We start from the raw sequence: 24,656 nt of genomic DNA, 5'->3' as shown, positions 1-24,656 counted from the left end.
ATGGTTACACTTGGTTTGAAGCAACAAAGGTGGCAATACTTGCACAATTGTATTGCTGTATGGGTCACCACACTCAGGAAATGGGAGAAAGAAAAAAATCTATACAATTAGAACAATTCAGAACTGAAAAATCTTTATCTCAACTGCTTATTTTAAAAAATGAATCCAATTGCTTGTCTCATTTCAGTTCACTTAACGAGTTAAGATTAAAATGTCTTTATTTTTGTTGCAAGAATGTTAAATATCAGAGTGCAGAAAGAGTCTGGTCCAGTGTTACCAGAAAAGGCATTAATTACTAATCGTATTCCAGAGAAAATTAACTGTAAGGATAAATACATAGTTAATTACTGTCATCCCTTCAGAAATTCACAGTCACCTCTTCACAAGAGTGCATCAGGTGTTCAGTCTACCAGTCTACTACTAATTTATTTTTAGATAATCCATTTCATTTACTTTCTTTTGTAATATCAAAAATTTTAATTAGGATAAGTGCGTTGCCCTATAGAGCTGAATTTTCCCAGCCCTGTGGAGATGGGTTTGGAAGTAGAGGGCCTGGGAAAGTAGTGCGAAACATTGTTGGTATGGCCCACTGATGCTGTCCTGTCTCCAGCTGATTTTCCCAGTGGCGGGCTGCCGGGGAATCAGCAGCTGACTCCACGGAGGTGGGCAGCCAATAAATCCAATTAAGGGCCATTATCCCATGTTGTCAGAACTTTCTAGTGTCAGAGGACAGCCTGCTGAGTCCGAAGCCTGTAAACTACATTTCATAGAGTCATAGAGTTCGACAGTACAGAAACAGGCCCTTCGGCCCATCGTGTCCGTGCTGGTCATCAAGCACCTATCTATTCTAATCCCATTTTCCAGCACTTGGCCCGTAGCCTTGTGTGCTAAGGCATTTCAAGTGCTCATATAAATACTTCTTAATTGTTGTGAGGGTTCCTGCCTCTACCACCCCTTCAGGCAGTGTGTTCCAGATTCCAACCACCCTCTGGGTGAAATATTTTTTCCTTAAATCCCCTCTAAACCCCCTGCCCCTTGCCTTAAATCTATGCCCCCTGGTTATTGGCACCTCTGTTAAGGGAAAAAGTTTCTTCCTATCTATGCATCCCATAATTTTGCGTAACTGAATCAGGTTCCCCCTCAGCCTTCTCTGCCCGAAGGAAAACAACCCTAGCCTATCCAGTCTCTCTTCATAGCCGAGATGCTCTAACCCAGGCAACATCCTGGTGAATCTCCTCTGCACCCTCTCCAGTGCAATCACATCCTTCCTATGGTGTGGCGACCAGAACCATACACAGTACTGCAGCTGTGGCCTAACTAGCGTTTTATGCAGCTCCATCAGAACATCCCTGCTCTTATATTCTATGCCTTGGCTAATAAAGGCAAGTATCCCATATGCCTTCCTAACCACTTTATCTACCTGTGCTGCTGCCTTCAGTGATCTATGGACAAGTACACCAAGGTCCTTCTGACCCTCTGTACTTCCTAGGGTCCTACCATCCATTGTATATTCCCTTGCCTTGTTAGTCCTCCCAAAATGCATCACCTCACACTTCTCAGGATTAAATTGCATTTGCCACTGCTCTGCCCATCTTATCAGCCCATCTATATCTTCCTTTAATCTAAGGCTTTCCTCCTCACTATTTATAACACCATCAATTTTAGTGTCAGCTGTGAACTTACTGATCATACCTCCTATATTTACATCTAAATCATTAATGTACACTACAAATAGCAAGGGTCCCAGCACAAATCCCTGCAGTACACCACTGGTCACAGGCTTCCAATCGCAAAAACAACCCATGAGCATCATTCTCTGCCTCCTGCCACTAAGCCAATTTTGGATCCAATTTGCCAAATTGCCCTGGATCCCATGGGCTCTTACCTTCTTATCCAATCTCCCATGCGGGATCTTATCAAAAGCCTTACTGAAGTCCATGTCGACAACTGCTTTATCCTCATCTGCACACCTAGTCACCACCTCAAAAAATTCAATCAAATTTGTTGGACATGATCTCCCCCTGACAAAGCCATGCTGACTATCCTTGATTAATCCCTGCCTCTCCAAGTGGAGATTAATCCTGTCCCTCAGAATTTTTTCCAATAGTTTCTCTACCACTGATGTTAGACTCACTGGCCTGTAATTACAAAGTTGATCCCTGCTAACCTTCTTGAATAATGGTACCACATTTGCTGTCCTCCAGTCCTTTCACACCTCTCCTGTCGCCAGAGAGGATTTGAAAATTTGTGTCAGAGCCCCTGCAATCTCCTTCCTTGCCTCACATAACAGCCTGGGATATATCTCCTCTGGGCCTGGGGAAATAATCCATTTTTAAGTCCGCTAATAACACTAATACTTCCTCCCTTTCAATGCTAATTTGTTCGAGTATATCACAACCCCCCTCCCTGATCTCTACACCTACATCGTCCTTCTCCATAGTGAACACAGATGAAAAATAATAATTTAAAACCTCACCTACATCCTCTGGTTTCACATACAGATTGCCACTTTGGTCCCTAATGGGCCCTACTCTTTCCCTGGTTATTATTTTGCCCTTAATATACTTACAAAACGCCTTGGGAATTTCCTTTATCTTGCCCCCTCTTCGCTCTCCTAATTACTTTTTTAAGTACCCCCTACACTTTCTATACTTCTCTAGGGCTTCCGCTGTTTTCAGCCCTCTGAATCTGCCATAAGCCTCCTTTTTTTTTCCTTATCCAATCCTCTATATTTCTTGACATCCAGAGTTCCCTGGACTTGTTGGTCCTACCCTTCACCTTTACTGGAACATGTTGGGCCTGAACTCTCACTATTTCCTTTTTGAATGACTCCCACTGGTTTGATGTAGACTTTCCTGCAAGTAGCTGCTCCCAGTCCACTTTGACCAGATCCTGTTATATCATATTGAAATCGGCCTTCCCCCAGTTCAGTACCTTTACATCTGGTCCATCTTTGTCCTTTTCCATAACTACCTTAAATCTTAGAGTTATGGTCACTATCCCTGAAATGCTCCCCCACTGGCACTTTTATTACTTGTCCGACTTCATTCCCTAAGATATCATCCCTCCTTACTGCAGTAACTGTCTCTTTGATCAATAGTGCAATGCCACCTCCTCTTTTACACCCCCCCTCCCCCCACCACTGTCACGCTTGAAGATTCTATACGCTGGAATATTGAGCTGCCAGTCCTGCCCTTCCCTCAACCATGTCTCTGTGATAGCAATAATGTCATATTCCCATGTGTTAATCAACGCCCTCAATTCATCTGCCTTACTTGTAAGACTCCTTGCATTAAAATAGATGCAATCCAGCCTTGCATTATTTGCTTGTGCCTGAACAGGTCTATATTTGCTCCTGCTTCCAGACTAACTTCTGTCTTCCGGCAGCAGGTCGGAGGATCATCGGAGACGTCTCTCAAACACCTAATGATGGAGCTGCAAGGCTACAACGGCTGCAGTCAAGGCCACAGTCATTCCTGTGGACGGGTATCCCCTCCACACTGTCCCTAACATCTCTGAGTCTTTTAAACGTGTCCAGCGGACTTCCGAAAGCACCTCCATGTTGAAATGCCTTTGCGTTCTCTTACCTCCCTCAGCAGCGCCTACCTCTCCCAGTAGGGTTGCCGGCTGTCCAGTACTGTGGGCCCGCTCATTGGGCTTCCTGCATAGCGATCCCGCCCACCATCCTGATTTGGGCAGCAAACGCCGAGGTGTAAAGTTGCCACGGCAGGCTCACCGAGGCCATGCATGGGCTAAGGACCCACAAATCATGATGACCGACACCCATGAGAAAATTAAGCCCAAAGTTTCTCCTCAAAATCTAACTTAAGGAATTTTGAACACTATATTTATAAGACACTATAATCTAGCAATGAGACAAACTTATTCAGATTGCTGGTATTTAATTTGTTGAACTTTTATGGAATGTAAGGGCTTCTTGTCCACCTTTTCCAATGCCCAATCAGTCCTGACTGAAATTGTGAACACGTTGAAGTTAATTCCGTTCATGGAATTCTGTTCGTGCTTCTAGAATCTATCCTGCCTGTTTCATATTTTAAATTTGTGCACTATTAAAACTCACTAACCTGGGGGGCATTTAGTTTAATGTTTCCAGATAATCATTTCATATAGGTTTTGTACAGTAGAACTGATTCCTGCAATAGTTACCAAATCATTTCACCATGGTAACTGCCAGCTCGTTATTTTGTAATTGACTAATCATAAGGTTATTATGCTCGACCCATTGAGAACAACCACCAGGAGTTCCTGTTAATGTGCAATAAAGCCCAATGTTACGACAACTAAATAATGAGTGAAATGGTGTTTCCCGAATATCTGGGTTTTGATATAATTTTATTGATTTTGTGAGAATTTATTACTGATGTTCAGAAAAGACATGAAATTTTTCTTGATCAGAATGAAATCACACAGTGCCGCTCAACTTGGTTTGTTGTCAGTAAAACGAAGAACAACTCTATATGGTTATTCGTTCAAATATTAGTTGGACACAGTGACATTGTAATTAATGAGAGCAATCTTCTTGGGGGCTCCGATAGCTTATCAGTTTTGTGGGCCTTTGTAGTTTGAAAATGCAGGACAGACTTGCATTTATATCGTGCCTTTCATGACCTCAGAATGTCCCAAAGCAATTAAGTACTCTTTTGAAGTATCATTACTGTTGTAATGTGGTAAAGTGGGCAGTAACTGGTGCACAGCAAGATTCCACAAACAGCATTGTGACAATAACCAGGCAATCTTTTTAATGATGTTGTTTGAGGGATAAATATTGACCAGGGCACCCTAGAGAACACCGCCTGCTCTTCTTCAAAATAGTGCACTGGGATATTTTACGTCCATCTGAGAGGGCAGGTGGGGCCTTGGTTTCATATCTTATCTGAAAGTTTCTGAACCATAACAGTGGAGGAAGGGAAAAGTGGGAGGCGCAGTCGGGGACAGTTGAATGCAATAGAAAACTATACATGTTTTTGGGGCATTTTTGCACCTGTTTGAGGCGTGATTGAGAGTAACATTTATCAGTTTGAATGCCGAATGGGAAAGAAAATAAATTGCTCAATGAACAGCCATTCTCAACAAATGACTGATAAAATCATATCAGCAGCACATTCAGTATTTAATGTTGTGATAGGATTTTAAAGACACTCCTCATTTTCTTGGAGATCTTTCTAAACATGGTATGTGAAGTGACATTGTTCCCTTCATAGAGCTTTACCATTTTAAAGAGATCAATATGACTGTGGCTTATGTCATTGTATGCATCTTCCACCGTGTCTTAAGGTAGAAAGAGCCAAGCTCGTGATAAGTTTTCCGGCATGGGAAGTGGAGTGGGGGTGGTAGGTGAGGGAGGTGATTGCATAAGCAGCTCGAATGGAAAAGAATATTGCAGAGAGTGCAAGGGAGAAGGGAATTGCTGTCAAGTTGAATGTGCTGAGAAGCTGCAAAGCTGAATTTGTTTATATTTGTATGCTTCTTAAAACAATTTGATCGAATGACTGTCTCGTTTATTGCTTGATCCATTTGTCAATTGTAGTGAATGAAACATTCTTGCTTGTCCATTTGTGCCAGTTTCAAACAGCCATTGTGGGGGCACTTGATGCCTCTCCCTCTGGTTTGCTGCTCCCACTTCCCTGTGGCATCAATGCATCAATCCATTTCCCCCACAGTGACGAGCATTCAACAGTACCTCTGCAAGACCTGTGTCATATCCCGTAACTTCATGGTGGATCATGTTTTGTGGTCCTTGTTTCTTTTTCAATAAAGTTTATTGTCATTTAAAGAAGAAGCAAAGAAAGACTTGCATTTGTACAGTACCTTTCATGACCTCAGCACATCCCAAAGCACTTTTTGAAGAATTTTTGAAGTGTAGTTACTGTTGTAATATAGGAAACATGGCAGCCAATTGTACATAACAAGCTCCCACAAACAGCAATGTGCTCATGGCTAGATACTCTTTTTTTTGAAGGTACAGTAATCTTTTACATCACAGGTGAGTCTTCAGATCCTCATTTGCTTGCACTGACACATTTTCTTGCTTCTGTTTCCATGCTGTTTGATGAAGCAGCAGCGAGACATGATGGAGCAGCCATGATTAATGGCAAAACCATTCCATTCTTCCTCCGCCAAATGGAAGAACATTTAAAATAAGACTTGTGGTTTCAAATTGTGGGAAATGACCCAAGTGTTAAGCACACAATACAGTGCTGAAGTTGTGAAATCATAAATTTTATTTTCTGTCAAAAATGCCACAAGAAGAGGGCTTAATGTCACTAGTATACCAATCTAAAATTAAAGAGGGATGTTGGTGATCGTTCTGCTCTTGCCTTTATCACTGTTTCCCTTTGCTCTCCTTTCAGCCAGAATATATGGTTGAGAAACAAAGAAGCCAGTTATATTTTTGGCATGGCTTGAAAATTGGGTGAAACCTGTGGCCAGACTTTTTAAGCTTATTTATTGTCCACCAGGAAAAGCTCAGCAATGCATAAGATTATCTATTATGTCTGTCCTCCTGTAAAATTTACAAATAGAGGGAGGATTCATTGACTTTGCAACACCAAGCAGGAAAGTTGGCTTTAGTATTAAAAAGAAGAATGCAAAGCTAGAGCAGCAATACTTTACTGTGCAGCCCATCAAAGCACTTCCAAGAAAAGCAAAAGGAGAAAATATGCTTCCATTATGTATGCTTTTAATGTCTCTGTGGTGTTTATTTCTCTTGTGCTGAGGAAAGTCTAGTTGCATTTTAGACCTATTCTTTTAGTTACCTTGCCTCTTTATATGTTACAGGTCAATTGATTTGAGGTCAAAGATAGAAGGAAGGAAGAAAGACTGTGACAATCGAAGGTTGACCATTTCCCGCTTTTTGACTTTTTATGCGTGAAGGGATATCCATCTTGCATTCAGTACTGAAGGACAAACACGCCCACAGGTAATGACCTGCCTTAAATTAGCCAAGTGTATGTCACATTGTTGATTGAGCATAGAGAATGGTTTGAAGAGTTGGTAGTTGTGCTGCCTTGCTACAGGCTACAGTGTAATTTTTCAACCTTGACGGGATAATTTTTGTACTTTTGATGCAAGTTAGTTGTTTCACTGAGGCTCTTGGTTATGTTGTTCAACCTCACTATATGATCTGTGCTAGTTATTAATCAAAGGCATGCATTACTTTAAGAATGGGTGCAGTCTGTAGATATTGTATAGATGTCCACCCACAATACCACTTCAAAAAAGCAGGCATTATTTTTCCTGGCAGTGAACTGACCAGCAATAAATGCAGAGGACTTAATCTCATGTTTGACAAATGTTCTTCTTGTTGCTGTTAATTGCATCTTAAAAGCTACTCTTCTATACTAAGGTATGGCTTTAGAGTAAGGATTTCTGTCATGTGAAATGACTTGATTATATGGAACCTGAACTGTTTCGGAAAAGAAGTGTCACACTATACGATAGTACTGACAAAGAAGGGCACTTAATGTGGTCCATGTACTGCACCACTGGCACTACGCAGGTGTAACATGTGCTATCATGTAAATAACTAACGAATGATGCAAGATTAGTCAATTTGCATAATTTTGCTGGTGTTCTAGGTGTATGTCTCTGGGAGCACCAGGGACATTTCATCAGGTGCCAGAACCAGCGAATGACTGCTGGCAGGTAAGCAAGTGTTGCCAGAGAGGACACCAGTGCCAAATAGCCAAGTGCATTGTGGGAGAGATCGAGATGTTCAAGCAAAAGTGCCTAAATTATTCCACTTTAGAGCCTGTTCGCTATGGCCACAATGCAGTTTCAGTTTTATTCATACATGGAGTGTACTTTAGAGAATATATCTTAAAGGTGGGATCTGAATGTGGTGAGACACCGGACAAGAGTGGTCCAGAGCCAGGGCAGAAGAGAAGGGTATAGAAGGTACCAGCTTGCCAGAGGGCAAGGTCACACACAAATCCTGCTGCAGAAGATTCAGATGAGGACTTTGAGGTGATGTACAGAAGAAGGCTGATGAGTTTACACAATTAAATGCTTTGGCCTGCATACAATATCAAGGAGCATGGAAGAATTTTGCACCAACTTGACACGGGTATTTGCACATAGCTTGGAGCCCACCTTTTCTGGTGTGGAAATGGTGGCAAATTTCATAAGGACCCTTGTGGACCAAACCACGATGCAATGTCTGATGGCCAATGTCACAGCTTCCGTTGCAGCACAAGCAAAAGCCACCCAACTACAGTGGAAGTTCAGATTCTTGTAATGCAATATCAACTTGCTGCCTTGGAAGCTTAGATTGCTCTTGTGCACGCTTAGGTTGCTGCCATACAGGATCAGGGTGCTACCATTGTGGGTGCGGATACCAGTTTTCAAAGGGGCTTGCAGCTTCTAACGGCAGTCAGCAATCAGTCATCCAACAACTTACAAGGATTGCTGAGGCATTGCCCCTGAGGAGTGATAGTGGCTTCGTGGAGCATTAACCTGCTGTCTTTTTCTTAATTCTTTGACGAGATGTGGGCATTGCTGGTTAGGTCAGCATTTATTGCCCATCTCTAATTACCCTTGAGAAGGTGGTGGTGAGCTGCCTTCTTGAACCACTGCAGTCCATGTAATGTAGATGCTGTTAGGAAGTGAGTTCCAGGATTTTGACCCAGCGATAGTGAAGGAACGGCAATATAGTTCCAAGGCGGGATGCTTTGTGGCTTTGAGGGGAACTTGCAAGTGGTGGTATTCCCATGCATCTGCTGCCCTTGTCTTTCTAGGTGGTAGAGGTCGTGGGTTTGGAAAGTGCTGTTCAAGGAGCCTTGGTGAGTTGCTGCAGTGCATCTTGTAGATGGTACACACTGCTGCCACTGTGTGTTGGCAGTGAAGGAAGTGAATGTTTAAGGTGTTGGATGGAGTGCCAATCAAGAGGGACTGCTTTGTCCTGGATGATGTCGAGCTTCTTGAGTATTGTTAGAGCTGCACCCATCCAGGCAAGTGGAGAGTATTCCATCACGCTCCTGACGTGCCTTGTAGATGGTGGACAGGCTCTGAGAAGTCAGGAGGTGAGTTACTTGCTGCAGAACACCCAGCCTCTGACCTGCTCTTGTAGCCACTGGCTGGTCCAGTCAGTTTCTGGTCAATGGTAACTGCCAGGATGTTGTTAGTGGGGGATTCAGCGATGGTAATGCTATGAAATGTCAAAAGAAGATGGTTGGATTCTCTTTTGTTGAAGATGGTCTTTGCCTAACACTTGTGTGGCGTGAATATCACTTGCCACTCATCAGCCCAAGCCTGAATGTTGTCCAGGTCTTGCTGCATATAGACACGGACTGCTTCTGTATCTGAGGAGTCGTGAATGGTGCTGAGCATTGTGCATCAGCAAATATCCCCACTTCTGACATTATGATGGAGGGAAGGTCATTGATGATATTTGGGCCTAGGACACCACTCTGAGGAACTTATGCAGCGATTTCCTGGGACTGAGATGATTGGCCTCCAACCATCTTCCTTTGTGCTCGTATGATTCCAACCAGTGAAGAATTTTTCCTCTGATTCCCATTGACTCCAGTTTTACTAGGACTCCTTGATGCCAAGGGCAGTCACTCTCACTTCACGTCTGGAGATCAGCTCTTTTGTCCATGTTTGGACCAAGCTGTAATGAGGTCAGGAGCTGAGTGGCCCTGGCGGAACCCAAACTGAGCATCAGTGAGCAGGTTATTGCTGTTTAAGCGCCGCTTGATTGCACTGTTGATGACACCGTCCTTCTCTTTGCTGATGATCGAGAGCAGGGAAAGGCACCGACATGTTGCACCACGGACATTTGACATTTAGCATTTAAGATGGGGATATTTGTGGTGCCTTCTCCTCCTGTTAGTTGTTTAATTGTCCACAGCTATTCATGGCTGGATGTGGCAGGACTGCAGAGCTTAGATCAGATCCGTTGGTTATGGGATCACTTAGCTCTGTCTATCGCATGCTGCCTGTGTTGCAGTTTCACCAGGTTGACACCTCATTTTTAGGTATGCCTGGCGCTGCTCCTGGCATGCCTCCTGCACTCTTCAATGAACCAGGTTTGATGGTTAATGGTAGAGTGAGGGATATGCTGGGCCATGAGGTTACAGATTGTGGTTGAACACAATTCTGCAACTGCTGATGGCCCATAGTGCCTTATGGATGCTTACTTTTGAGTTGCTGGATCTGTTTGAAATCTATCCCATTTAGCACGGTGGTAAAGCCAGATGGAGGGTATCCTCATTGTGAAGAGGGGACTTTGTCTCCACAAGAATCGTGTGGTGGTCACTCCTACCAATACTGACATGCGCAGTTGCGTCTACAACAGGTAGATTGGTTAGGATGAGGTCAAGTATGTTTTCCCCTCTTGGCTCCCTCACTACCTGCCGCAAAACCAGTCTAGCAGCTATTTCCATTCGGACTTGGGCAATAGTGGTGTAACCAAGCCACTCTTGGTGAGGGATGTTGAAGTCCCCTATCCAGAGTACATTCCGTGTCCTTTCCACCCTCTGTGCTTCTTCCAAGTGTTGTTCAACATGGAGGAGTACTGATTCGTCAGCTGAGGGAAGGTGGTAGCTGGCAATCAGCAGGAGGTTTCCATGCCCATGTTTGACCTGATGCCATGCGACTTCATGCGGTCCAGAGTTAATGTTGAGGACTCCCAGGGAAACTCCCTCCCGACTGTATACCACTGTGCCTCCACCTCTGGTGCTTTTGACATACCCAGGGATGGTGATGGTTGTGTCTGGGACATTGTCTGCAATGCTGTTGCATGACTGGTCTGTGGGACAACTCTCCCAATTTTGGCACAAGCCCCCAGATGTTAGTAAGGAGGATTTTGCAGGGTTGACAGGGCTGGATTTTCCATTGTCGTTTCCGGTGCCTAGATCGACACTGGGTGGTCTCTCCGGTTTCATTCCTTTTAGACTTTTCTCTAGCAGTTTGGTACAACTGAGTTGCTTACTAAGCCATTTCAGTGGATCTGGAGTCACATGTAGGCCAGACCAGGTAAGGACGGCACAGGACATTAGTGAACCAGATGGATTTTTACGACAATCATGGTCACCATTACTGAGACTAGTTTTTTTTTTTAACTTCCAGGTTTGTTAATTGAATTTAAATTCCAACAGCTGCCATGGTGGGATTTGAACTCGTAACTCCAGAGCTTTAGCCTGAGCCTCTGGATTGCTAGTCCAGTGACATTACCACTGTGCCACCGCCTTCCCCATAATATTCTCTCAGGATGACAGCATTCATGCTCCCACCACTGCCACTCCACCAGTGCCCTTGTAGGTAGATGAACCTGCACTTCCCCTCTTAACTTCCTAACTCTAAGTTTTGGCCTGAACTCATCCGGGTGGAGAAAATAGTCAAGGTGCACAAATGTTCTTCTAATAGTTTATTGTCATGTCAATAAACGTACAAAGATCAATATCATACAAACGCGCTTTTGAGGCTGCACTCACCGTGTTAACCCTCAAATTGCTGCTCTGAAAAGCTGTTGCTTCTGTAATGCCTTCTGTTGCTATGACTGCTGCTAAAACACATTTTATTTTAATACCAAAAAGAAAGAAAGTCATACCCATGACAATGACTGCTGCAGACCCCTCCCCAAGTCTCTGCCTTCTTGCTTATTGTAATAATCCCATATTCTGGTTCATGAATAGTCCATTAACATATTAAGATGGTTTCGATGGGGAATATCCTGGTTATCATATCAGGTAGGTTGCACTCTAATCAGAAGGTTCTGAATTTCCAAGGAATGTGGGTCAGAACCTGATGCAGTGGCTCCATAAAGTTCTTTAGCCTGTAGATATCATTTACAGTTCTATAATAAAAGCAATATACTGCGGATGCTGGTAATCTGAAATAAAAACAAGAAATGCTGGAAATATTCAGCAGATCTTGCAGCATCTGTGGAAAGAGATGCAGAGTTAACGTTTCAGGCCAGTGACCCCTCTTCATTTACAGTTCTATAGTTTGGCCACAGGAGTCGAGACAAATCCTTTAACTGGACAGTCACATACCCATTTTGTGGTCTGATGGCTTTGTTAGCTGTCTCTTGACTAGTATATTGAAAAAGTCATTAATTGTGTCTATGTGAGGTTTTCATGGTTCTGTGGAATGCTGGCAGGCAAAGTTTGTGTCCACGGTACCTTTTGTGCTTTTAAATATTGACTTCCTTAAAATTGAATGGGTTCTTGCTGAAGGAGCAGACACATCCTTGCTGTTGCCTGTCAGCTAGTCAGCATAGATGGCTGCCACCCATGCGAGATGATGCAGTCCGAAGCCGGGCCTTCTAGGCCCAGAGCTGCTTGAAATCATTCTGCACGGACATCTGCAGTCTCCACTGAAATTCAACAGCCTTCCACCAGCCACACTGCAGCCACTGGAGTAGCACTATGAAGGAACACTCAGGCAAGCAAAGGCACATGGAAGTCAGGTACTAAGAGAATGAACAAGTGGGATTAGTTTATGTTCGTATGTAATATGGAACAATTGCATTTATAAATTCAGTTTGGAATGTTTATTTTGTGATGGCTTTTATTTTTGCATTGTGGCCAAGATGGTGATGTGATGATCAGTGACCAAGGGAAGGTAAGGAGTGTGGGACTGTTTGTGAATGGGGAATTTGTGGCTTCTGGGAGCTCACTCAAAATAGCTGTCCTCGTACAGCCAGGGCAGAAAGGGCCTTTCTAAGTTGCTGCAGCCTCTTCATCTTTCTCCTTTTCCTCTTCCCTTTTCTTGCAGCTTGTGCTGCTTTCTAGCCTCTGCTCAGTCTCCCAGCCATGCTACATTCCAAGGTGAAGGTCTATTAGTACATTCATATCTGACAGTAACTAGCTTGTGCAAAAGACTGAAGTCTATAAAAAGTCCTTGAGCACTTGTCGCACCACTCCCTGTAGACTTTTACAACTGGAAACAACTATGGAATGCATGAAACACTTGTCAATTTGTACCAACAGCCAGAAGAAATCAGCCAGCAACTAACCTGTAAGTAGTTGATGATCTCTTTAAATAGCACTGGTGGGGGAAGGTTCTTCCTGCTGCTTAACACGTGTTCAACCATGCAAGGTTAAGAAAGGACGTTGGCTGGAGCATTAGGCTCCAAATTGCAGGGCTAATATCACATCAGTGTTGTATGTTGATTAACATCATGATTTGCTTGCTTTGCATACTTCTGGTGGACATTAGCTGCATGTACCAGCACCTTCAACTATATGACGTCCAGCACGACCCGTGGCAGAAGTGTACACCCGTGCATCAGATTCTATTTTGGTCCCCAAATAGCACCTGTAGTGGCCAAAACAGGAGCACAACTGAGCCCAATGTAGTGCCCTCAATCTGTAACCTGGAAGGAAAGAAAATAATCATCTGTAGGAAAAGGCCAGCAGCAGGCTGGAAGACTGCTGTTTTCCATGCAGAGCTGCAGAAACTTGGCAAAAAGTCTTGGAGGCAGAGGAGAGATTTCCTCTGTGATATGTAATGAAATTATCAAGTAATTTTAGGGTTTGAGATTTGTTATATGTGATGCATGAGGGAAATCTTCCTTCCCAACACACTTGCTGTTTGTCTGCAGAGAATGTAATGACTTCATTAAATCTGCCATATAATTTTTCTTGATCGCTGAAATCCCGGATTTTGGGACTGATGATGGCAGTAAAATGCATGACAGGAAACACCAAGTTACAATTTCAATCTGTGGATCTAATCACAGGAATAATGCATAAACTGTAAATATTGAGAAGAATCGGTTAAATGTTATTTCCAGCAAGGTTTTGATAATTGGAAAATGGCTTGACCATTGCGAGTTTCAAACTAAGATTTTTTACAGGTTTGACACAGAGCAGAGGTTTCAACTCTCAACAGAGGTTTGTGGCTTCTCTGAGTGAGATTTTAATTTGTGTTGTATCACAGGTAGCTATCATAGAATTATAGAATAGTACAGTGCCGAACAAGGCCATTCAGCCCATCGAGTCTGCGCCAGCTCCTCGAAGAGCACTCCCTTGCTCTTTTCCCACATATGTGCAATGTCTTCTCCTTGAAGTATCTATCCAATCCCCCTTTGAAGGTTACTTTTGAATCTGTACTTCGCATTGAAACCCTGCAGAAACTAGGTTGAGATTGGACTGAATTTATCCAATATACAGCCAGCAGCATGTAAAGATTTTCATCCTATCGGTCTGAGCTGGTTTTGAACTTGCACCCCACAAGTGAGGCAATAGTGCTGTAATTGGTTATACTGCACCAAACCTTCGAAACAAAGATTTGGCAGGAACTGGTTATATGCCCCATCACTTTGTTTTTTCCTGCAGACCTAGAAATATAATAGTTACCCTCTATCAGGTTTTGGTATGACCACATAATGGGTATAGTTTTGGTTTCCTCACATAATGGGGGTGTATTGAGACCCTGAACAAGGTTGAGAAGAGAACCATTTGAATGATAACTGCTCTTAGTTATCATGATGGGCTCAAGGAACAGGAGAAACATAAGACCCGATATTTGCAGGAGAGCGTAGTCATACAGGAAAAACCCGGCAAGGCCACGGGCATGGAAGTCCTGCTGAACTTAATGGTACAACCTCATTATAGCGTGTTTCTTTTGTTTCCTGCCTGGCAGCCAGCCAAATTAAGAAGCTGTCTGGCTTTCAGGTGGTAAAACCAGTGGTAGGAGTCTGCAGCCGTGTGCTCTTGAGGCTGACTTCCGGCAACCAGGAGGGCGAGAGCGACAGATCATGGATTGTGGGGAGGATGTTGGTGATTGCAGCATAGAAGTGAGAAAGGCTGCGATCGGCAGAGACGAGGCCGAAGGCTTCCATCAGGGACCGGTGTGAGGGGAGCACCCCTGCCCCTCGTGGTCTACAAGGAGTGCTGTAAAAAGCACTTACTTCTGGAGCCGGCAGCTCCTATTTCCATTTTGCTGCCAGGTTTCCCAAGCCCTGGGAATCCCAGCCAGCAATTTTCAAATTTAAATCAGGCTCCCAATTGCATTTTGCGAGCCTGATTTTAATATGTTAGAAAAGTGCCCCTCCTCTTGCACAGGACGCTATCAAGGCGCACTACACACTGGCGTAAAAACGGCAATGGGCATGTACCCATGCTCGCCCCTTGTGGGAAAGATAATATCAAGGTCATAGACTTCAAGAGAATAAATTCTGTTTGGTTGTTGGGTTACTTGAGCCAGATAAGGGGAAGAGAATAAGGGAACATCAGCACAAAATAAGAAACCAGAGTTAAGTTAGATTGACTTCAAAAGGGAGCTAGATGAGTTCTTCTGACATCCTAAATTATAGAAAGTGGGCAGGGGGTTAATTGGAACTCATGACATTGGTCATCATGATCTCCAGGAGCTTTCTTGATTGCTTTCAGGGATGCAAGATGAGCTTCCTAGAGTTTTTCCCTAAATTGCCGTCAAGTTTTTAAAATCTTTTTTTTTGTCTCTCCCTGAAAATAGCAAGACTAGAGATAGGGCTTTGAAGGTGATGCATGTAAGTTACATATTTGTGGATGGGTTGGGCTGAATGGACCACTGTTTCTGTATGTTTGTATTGCACCACTTTGCCACTTAACATTTTATTATTTTCTCTGGAACATTCTGTCTTTTGAGCTATGCTTCAATCTAACTGGTCTTCGTATATCTGTGCTGCTGTAACTTAATTTGGCACAAAATCCAAACTCTATACAGTCTGTTACACTGCAGCTGATTTATCCTCTGTTGTTATTTCCTTTCTCTACCTGTCCTTTTTATGTTCATTCAACCATTGGTCATTGTTTAAATTACCTACTGCAAATCCCATTTACTGCTGATGCTATAAAAGCCAGCTTTGTCTAGTTGGACTGGATCTTTGGGATGGTTGAGCAAATTCTGGCATTTAAATTAAACTGATGTGAAGCAAATATATCCAATAAAATGTAGGTTATATAACAATTCCTGCATATAAGTCGTTCTCCAACAATCCGTTTCACCCGTAACCCTGAGTAGTATAAGTGTATAAACTGTTCTTCTATAGATGGAAGACATCATCTGCAAAGTGTTTTGAAGGTCTAGGGATTTTGATCTTGTTCATATAGAAGGGCCAAACATCCAAAAGGAGATTTCTGTTAAATTTAAGGGTAGGGGAGGAGGAAGGGGGTGGAAAGTAAGTTTGAGCTTCACAGAGGTGAGCAATTTTCTTGAATGTTGAATAATCATAAAGTGTTAAACCTCCTGAAAATAATTACTGCCTTTTTAAGAAATTGGTCTTCCTTTTTTAGAAGCCCATTAGTTCAGCATTAAGGGGATGAAATTGATCTTTGCCAGCACTGCAAAATGGGCTCACAGTGAATCAGTAGCCTGTTGCACACTGTGTCACTTTTTATTTTCCTTTGACTTGGAAAATATTGCCAAAATGTTTAATATCAAACCGACGATAAGTGACAGTGAGATGAGGAAACAAATCTCCAAAAAGGGTTTGAACTATCATTCTACATCTGTGTCATTATTAAATTGGGAATAAATGGGAAAAATTGGAATTTAATCTCCCCTTTCCCCTGTATTAATTCCATGGGTCTAAGTTCTGGATCACTCTCCCATTGTGGATACAGCTTTGGCTGCTTCACCTTGAAGGAGTTTTCTTAAACCATGCAGAAAAAAATATTTATTCAACAGCCGATGCCCTGTTTTCCCATGCTCAGCAATACTTGTTAGTGCAAAATCAATAACCCCGAATGAGCACGGCGATCCGATGTCAAATTACAAATGCTCAGTAGTATTTGGGAGGGGGTGATGAAAATTCAGAGGAAAATTGAGCCCATGGGTATGCAACTGCTGACAGGCAGGTGGAGAATGTCTGTTTGAAAACTGGAGCATCTGTAACTAATTCCAGTTTTTCTCCCCCGATACTTTCTGCCTTCATTTTTTTTTTCATTTTGCTCATGGTGGCGTAGTGGTATTGTCACTGGACTAGTAACCCAGAGATCCAGGGTATTTCTCTGGGGACATGGGTTCGAATCCCACCACAGCAGAAGGTGGAATTTGAATTTAATTAATAAATCTGGAATTAAAAGCTAGTCTAATGATGGCCATGAAACCATTGTCGATTGTTGTAAAAACCCATCTGGTTCACGAATGTCCTTCAGGGAAGGAAATCTGCTGTCCTTACCTGGTCTGGCCTACATGTGACTCCAGACCCACAGCAATGTGGTTAACTCTTACATGCCCTCTGAAATGGCCTAGCAAGCCACTCAGTTGTATCTAACCACTACGAAGTCAATAAAAAGGAATGAAACCGGACGGACCACCCGCCATCGACCTAGGCAACGGAAACAACAATGGCAAACCCAGCCCTGTCGACCCTGCAAAGTCCTCCTTACTAACATCTGGGGGCTTGTGCCAAAGTTGGGAGAGCTGTGCCACAGACTAGTCAAGCAACAGCCTGACATAGTCATACTCACGGAATCATACCTTACAGACAATGTCCCAGATACTGCCATCACCATCCCCGGGTATGTCCTGTCCCACCGGCAGGACGGACCCACCAGAGGTGGTGGCACAGTGGTATACAGTAGGGAGGGAGTTGCCCTGGGAGTCCTCAACATCATCTCTGGACCCCATGAAGTCTCATGGCATCAGATCAAAGATGGACAAGGAAACCTCTTGCTGATTACCACCTACTGCCCTCCCTCAGCTGATGAGTCAGTACTGCTCCATGTTGAACGCCACTTGGAGGAAGCACAGAGGGTGGCGAGGGCACAAAATGTACTCTGGGTGGAGTACTTCAATGTCCATCACCAAGAGTGGCTCGGTAGCACCATTACTGACCGAGCTGGCCAGTCCGAAAGAACATCGCTGCTAGACTGGGTCTATGGCAGGTGGTGGGGGAACTAACATGCGGGAAAAACATACTTGACCTCGTCCTCACCAATCTGCCTGCCGCAGATGCTTCTGTCCATGACATTATTGATAGGAGTGACCACCGAACAGTCCTTGTGGAGACGAAGTCCCACCTTCACATTGAGGATACTGTCCATCGTGTTGTGTGGCACTATCACCGTGCTAAATGGGATAGATTTCGAACAGATCTAGCAATGCAAAACTGGGCATCCATGAGGCATTGTGGGCCATCAGCAGCAGCAGAATTGTACACAACCACAATCTGTAACCTCATGGCCCGGCATATCCGCCACTCTACCATTACCATCAAGCCAGGAGACCAACCCTGGTTCAATGAAGAGTGCAGGAGGGCATGCCAGGAGCAGCACCAGGCATACCTCAAAATGAGGTGTCAACCTGATGAAACTACAACACAGGACTACTTGCATGCCAAACTGCATAAGCAGCATGCGATAGACAGAGCTAAGCGATCCCATAACCAACGGATCAGATCTAAGCTCTGCAGTCCTGCCACATCCAGCTGTGAATGGTGGTGGACAATTAAACAACTAATTGGAGGAGGTGGCTCCACAAATATCCCCATCCTCAATGATGGGGAGCCCAGCACATCAGTGGGAAAGATAAGGCTGAAGCATTTGCAACAATCTTCAGCCAGAAGTGCCGAGTTGATGATCCATCTCGGCCTCCTCCTGAAGTCCCCAGCATCGCAGATGCCAGGCTTCAGCCAATTCGATTCACTCCGCGTGATATCAAGAAACGACTGAAGGCACTGGATACTGCAAAAGCTATGGGCCCTGACAATATTTCGGCAATAGTACTGAAGACCTGTGCTCCAGAACTTGCCGTGTCCCTAGCCAAGCTGTTCCAGTACAGCTACAACACACTGGCATCCACCCTACAATGTGGAAAATTGTCCAGGTATGTCCTGTACACAAAAAGCAGGACAAGTCCAACCCGGCCAATTACCACCCCGTCAGCCGACTCTCCATCATCAGTAAAGTGATGGAATGTGTCATCAACAGTGCCATCAAGTGGCACTTGCTTCGCAATAACCTGCCCAGTGACGCTCAGTTTGGTTTCCGCCAGGGCCAACCAGCTCCTGACCTCATTACAGCCTTGCGTCAAACATGGACAAAAGAGCTGAACTCCAGAGGTGAGGTGAGAGTGACTGCCCTTGACATCAAGGCAGCATTTGACCGAGTATGGCATCAAGGAGCCCTAGCAAAACTGAGGTCAATGGGAATCAGGGGGAAAACACTCCGTTGGCTGGAATTATATCTAGCTCAAAGGAAGATGGTTGTGGTTGTTGGAGGTGAATCATCTGAGCTTCAGGACATCACTGCAGGAGTTCCTCAGGGTAGTGTCCTAGGCCCAGCCATCTTCAGCTGCTTCAGCAATGACCTTCCTTCAATCATAAGGTCAGAAGTGGGGATGTTCACTGATGATTGCACAATGTTCAGCACCATTCATGACTCCTCAGATACTGAAGCAGTCCGTGTAGAAATGCAGCAAGACCTGGACAATATCCATGCTTGGGCTGATAAATGGCAAGTAACATTCGTGCCACACAAGTGCCAGGCGATGACCATCTCCAACAAGAGAGAATCTAACCATCTCCCCTTGACATTCAACGGCATTACCATCGCTGAATCCCCCACGATCAACATCCTAGGGGCTACCACTGACCAGAAACTGAACTGGAGTAGCCATATAAATACCGTGGTTACAAGAGCAGTTCAGAGGCTAGGAATCCTGAGGCGAGTATCTCACCTCCTGACTCCCCAAAGCCAGTCCACCATCTACAAGGCACAAGTCAGGAGTGTGGCATAGCAGCGCAGTGGTTAGCACCGCAGCCTCACAGCTCCAGGGACCCGGGTTCGATTCTGGGTACTGCCTGTGCGGAGTTTGCAAGTTCTCCCTGTGACCGCGTGGATTTTCGCTGGCTGCTCCGGTTTCCTCCCACCACCAAAGACTTGCAGGTGATATGTAAATTGGCCATTGTAAATTGCCCCTCGTGTAGGCAGGGAATGTGGGATTACTGTCAGGTTAGTCTAAATGGGTGGTTCCTGGTCGGCACAGACTCGGTGGGCCGAAGGGCCTGTTTCACTGCTGTATCTCTCAATACTCAATATCAATAATACTCTCCACTTGCCTGGATGGGTGCAGCTCCAACAACACTCAAGAAGCTCGACACCATCCAGGACAAAGCAGCCCGCTTGATTGGCACCCCATCTACAAACATTCACTCCCTCCACCACCGACGCACAGTGGCAGCAGTGTGTACCATCGACAAGATGCACTGCAGCAATGCACCAAGGCTCCTTAGACAGCACCTTCCAAACCCACGACCTCTACCAACTAGAAGGACAAGGGCAGCAAATGCATGGGAACACGACCACCTGCAAGTTCCCCTCCAAGTCACACACCATCCTGACTTGGAACTATATCGCAGTTCCTTCACTGTCGCTGGGTCAAAATCCTGGATCTCCCTTCCTAACAGCACTGTGGGTATACCTACCCCAAATGGACTGCAGCAGTTCAAGAAGGCAGCTCCCCACCACCTTCTCAAGGGCAATTAGGGATGGGCAATAAATGCTGGCCTGGCCAGTGATGCCCACATCCCATGAATGAATTAAAAAAAAAATTGGATGTGCGAACAATGCGGTATGGATTAAATCTGGAATCCTGTTTGAGCTACATGCTTGGGTTTGTCTGTTCCACATCATTCTTTCTGATGTGTCTAATGCTAAAGAGTTTCACTCAGTGTAGTTTCTTATTGGTTAATGCTTTGCTGCTGATGCCAAAAGAATGAATGCGCAAGCCATTGCTCACAGTATCTTGGATTGGAGACACTGGACTACCAGTCATGAGAAGCTAGGACCAAAATTAGCTTTTTCACTTGCCAAGGACTGAATACAAATGCTTTTCTCAGCAATTGCTGTTATCACAGGTTCACCTTTGCACTGTAAGTTACCATTCTCAGATGTGACACATTGAGAATAATGGATGTCTGTGAGGGAGCCATTGTGCGTAATTTAATATAAGGGCTCTGAAAGCTTATGCAATGAATGAAGAAGACATGACAGTAAGTTTTAGACAATCATGTAATTGATCGATATAAATATTCAATACAATAGAATGTGGCAGAGTGTTTTAGGCTGTAATCTAATTGAGGGGTTCAGTTCCTTCACACATTACAATAGATTGTGGCAGAGTATATATACACACACAGTGGAAACTTGGAAGCAAGTTACAGGCTATAAACTAATCAAGAAATCACATGGTTTATGTATAGAAAATAGAAGGCAGTGAGTTCTGGACAGGAATCTCATCGTGGAATGCAGATGAGATGAGATATTCTGCGACCTCACTTTTTTTAAAAGTACTGTTTTTAATTTTATGGATGGCATCATTGTCTGTTTTGGGTTAGTTTTAATGCCAGTCATGCACCTTGTTGGCAGACATGGCATTCTCTAATCCAGCCCCATCATCCCACCACGTATTGGCATATTCCATGTATCGAACTTTGCCACTGAAATAGCATCTAGTCAGTTTCGTGTTGGCACGGATACGGACTGCACCCAGATTATTCACTGGATCTCAAAATACACCGAACATGCATCTGTGCTGATGTTTCCTCACCTAGTTCTTGAATTCCCTGATAACGTGGTCAGCATTGTACCTCACCATACTTTGTTTTAGAGGAGGGAAGAAAATTGGTCAAAAAGGGAATTGATTTCAATTGGATTTTCCAGTGAAACCTGTATTTAGTAAAAGAATGTCTTGCATTTATATAGCTCTTTTCATGATCTCAGGATGTCCCAAAGTGCTTTACAGCTAATAAAGTATTTTTGAAGTGTAATCGCTGGTGTAACATAGAAAACGCAACAGTCAATTCCCACACAGCAAGCTCACACAAACAATGAAATAAATTCCAGATAATCTGTTTTTTTAGTGATGTTGGTTGAGGAATAAATATTGACCAGGACACTGGAAAAACCCCTCTGCTCTTATTCAAATAATGATCTTTTACCTGAGAGGACAGACTTTCCTTAAGTAAATCTTTTTAATCTTTCCATTTCATCTTTTTTCAGCTTCTACTGAATATATACTAAAAATTAGTGTACTTCACCAAAAGGAAACATACAACTGGTCTGAAAATGGGCTGTAAGATGATGCTTTTAAAACATTTCCTGAAGGTGATATTGGGGGAGTTAAAGAGATGCCCTCACAAACATTGACCTGCTCCCAAGAACTTCCAAGACACCATGTTTCAAAGGAAAACAGTTCTATTATTGCAGAAATTTTTTTCATTTTACAGCAATGGATATTGTCATGCAGAAGAATGAGGCATTTTAATTTGTCATATGAGTATTAATTTTAAACTGTTGCTGGAGTGAAGAAATGACTTGTCAAAGAGATCACCAGACCTTTGACTGGAGGACATTTGCATACTAAGAGATGATGCTTGTGGAGACCAAGAACTACAAAGTTGAAGTGTGAAATGGGCCCCAATGAACAGCAGGACTTACTGGCAACCGAAGACTCCACATTGAACTCAAAGGACTGTAATTATAACCCAAATATTGCCTCAAACTTTTCCCCTTTATTCTTTTCTACTTTTACTGTCTCTATCTGCGTATGTGTTTATCACGTATGCATGCCAGCGTGGTCACGTCGCATATTCCTAGTCATTAACCGGATTAGAGTTTAAGATGAATAAACTTTCACCTTTCTTGTTTAAATCTAAGGAAATCTGTCCGATTTCTTTGCCTTACAATTGGAGCAGTGAGCAAGGATTCACTGAGAGAGAGCTAAAAACACAGCGTTTCTAAAATTAAACCCTGTTACAGTTAAACCAGCCAAAGGCTGATAGGAAACCCCTAGACCACTAGACCCCTAGACCTGAAACCGTAACACTGTTTCTCTCTATTAACAGATGCTACCTGAGTATTTTCAGCATTTTCTATTTTTATTACAATTTTAACCTAACTGAACTTGTGGCCAATAGATGGGATCAGGTGGAACATTGAATTTACATCCCGCCTAATATTAATCTCCATTGAATGGGAGCAGCATTACACCCAATTCCCATCAGTTTGCTGCCAGTTAAAATTGCCCCTAATGTGTCAGTATCAAAAGCCTAATGCCAGATAGATATCACAGAATTATTACAGCACAGAAGGAGATCATTCAGCCCATCATATCTGTGCTGGCTTGTCAAAATAGCAATTTACCTAGTGCCACTCCGCCGCCTTCTCCCCATAGCCCTGCACACACTTCCTTTTCAGATAACAATCCAACTCCCTCTTGAATGCCTTGATTGAACCTGCCTCCACCACACTCTCAGGCAGTGCATTCCAGATCCTAACCACTCGTTGTGCGAAAAAGTTTTTCCTCATGTCACCATTGCTTCTTTTCCCAATTATCTTAAATCTGTGCCCTCTTGTTCTTGATCATTCCATCAATGGGAACAGTTTTTCCCTATCTACCTGTCCATCCCCACATTGATTTTAAATACCTCTATCAAATCTTCTCTTCTCTAAGGAAAACAGTTCCAATTTCTCCAATCTATCCGCATAACTGAAGCTCCTCATCCCTGGAACCATTCCCATGGATCTTTTCTGCACTCTCTCTAATGCTTTCACATCTTCCCTAAAATGTGGCACCCAGAACTGAATGCAATACTCCAGCTGAGACCAAGCCCGCGTTTTATATAAGTTTAACATAACTTCCTTGCTTTTGTATTCTATGGCCCGATTAATGAGGCCTAGGATGTTGTGTGCCCTATTAACTGCTTCTTCAACCTGTCCTGCCACCTTCAATGATTTATGCCCATATACACCGAGGTCCCTCTCCTCCTGCAACCCCTCCTAACACTGTAAAATACTAGAGGGTGCATGAGGTGGTCCTTAATTGGTCAATTAATTGCCTCAATTGGCCATCTGGTGGGTTGCCATGCCATAGAGGTTCCTGCTGCCATATTCCCAGCTCTCCGTCCTCCCAGCCTGACTCAAAAGCGCTGGTAAAATTCAGCCCTTCAAATGTAACAAGTATCAATTGAGGAGAAATAAAAATATTTTTCAGCAGTACTTGATAACTAGCGATTGACATGGTCAAGAGTTGAGTTTATGCCAGACTCCTTAGTGAAAAGTTCCCACTGCTTTCTCCAATACAGCATTTTGTTCATCACATGCTGACTATTGAAAAATATGGATTTTATAAGGACCGAGGTTTAGAAGCTATCCTTTCACCTCTGGGATCTGTCATCAAAACTAGTTCAGAATGTTGGGCTGAAAGTTTCCCTTCTGCTGTCATGGCATCATGTGAAATGAGTTTGCAGCAGTCTAAACCCAGTTCTTAGTGGTGCAGAACCACAACACAAAAATAATGTGATGTGACACAACTTGGCAGCTTCATTCAAAGAGCCTGTGAAGGTTGCTGGTGTGGGGAAGTGTCAGGCCTGTGCAATCGTGTGTGCTCTTTCAAGGCTGGTATTTTTTGGAGCAGAGCAAAGAGAACTTTACTTTGCAGTCAACCTATGGCTGATTCTGATATGGAGTAGAAATCTGTTCTATTCCACAACACTGGCATCCCTCACCTTAGTTAATGCCAAAATACACTTGGAAAAAGAGATTTAAAAGTATAGTTTCTGTGTTCAACAAAATGAGGAACTTTCGTGATGTGGAATAAATGCTTCTAATTTGGGCACCATGTGTCAAAGTCAAGCACTTTCAGGACAGGCATAAAATGCCTAGAAGCAGAATACATTTTTCTCCACTTTATCCCAA

The sequence above is a fragment of the Heterodontus francisci genome, chromosome 12 (assembly GCF_036365525.1).
Source record: "Heterodontus francisci isolate sHetFra1 chromosome 12, sHetFra1.hap1, whole genome shotgun sequence".
NCBI classification, from domain to species: Eukaryota; Metazoa; Chordata; class Chondrichthyes; order Heterodontiformes; family Heterodontidae; genus Heterodontus; species Heterodontus francisci.
The sequence above is the reverse complement of the archived record's forward strand: the minus strand, read 5'-3'. Positions refer to the sequence as shown.